The 267-nt window shown below is 33.0% G+C and overlaps 1 protein-coding gene across 2 annotated transcripts in view; it reads right to left on the minus strand.

Moving 5' to 3' along the window:
* LOC119592548 (pumilio homolog 2-like) overlaps positions 1–267 on the minus strand; it is a gene marked incomplete in the record, with an annotated part of 245,467 nt that overhangs the window by 7,482 nt on the left and 237,718 nt on the right.

Here is a 267-nt window from a genome sequence, read left to right on the forward strand (position 1 = left end):
ATTATCTGGATAAGGAAGAGAAGTAAAGTGTAGCATATTGCCATTGTTTTTCCTATGATCATTGTCATATTTTTTTTATTCAGATTAAGGTGAAAAACTCATTGACAGTTAACATTTCCATCCTGGTTATTCAGTCATATAGAAGTAGTCACTCTGGTTTTTGTAAAACATGTATATGTCATTGTCTTACCAGTTATTACTAACAGCTCCTGGAGTTGTCAATGTCGATCTTGAAAATGCATAAATCTTCTCTCCTTACACACGCTA

Source organism: Penaeus monodon, chromosome 30, assembly GCF_015228065.2.
Source record: "Penaeus monodon isolate SGIC_2016 chromosome 30, NSTDA_Pmon_1, whole genome shotgun sequence".
Taxonomy (NCBI): domain Eukaryota; kingdom Metazoa; phylum Arthropoda; class Malacostraca; order Decapoda; family Penaeidae; genus Penaeus; species Penaeus monodon.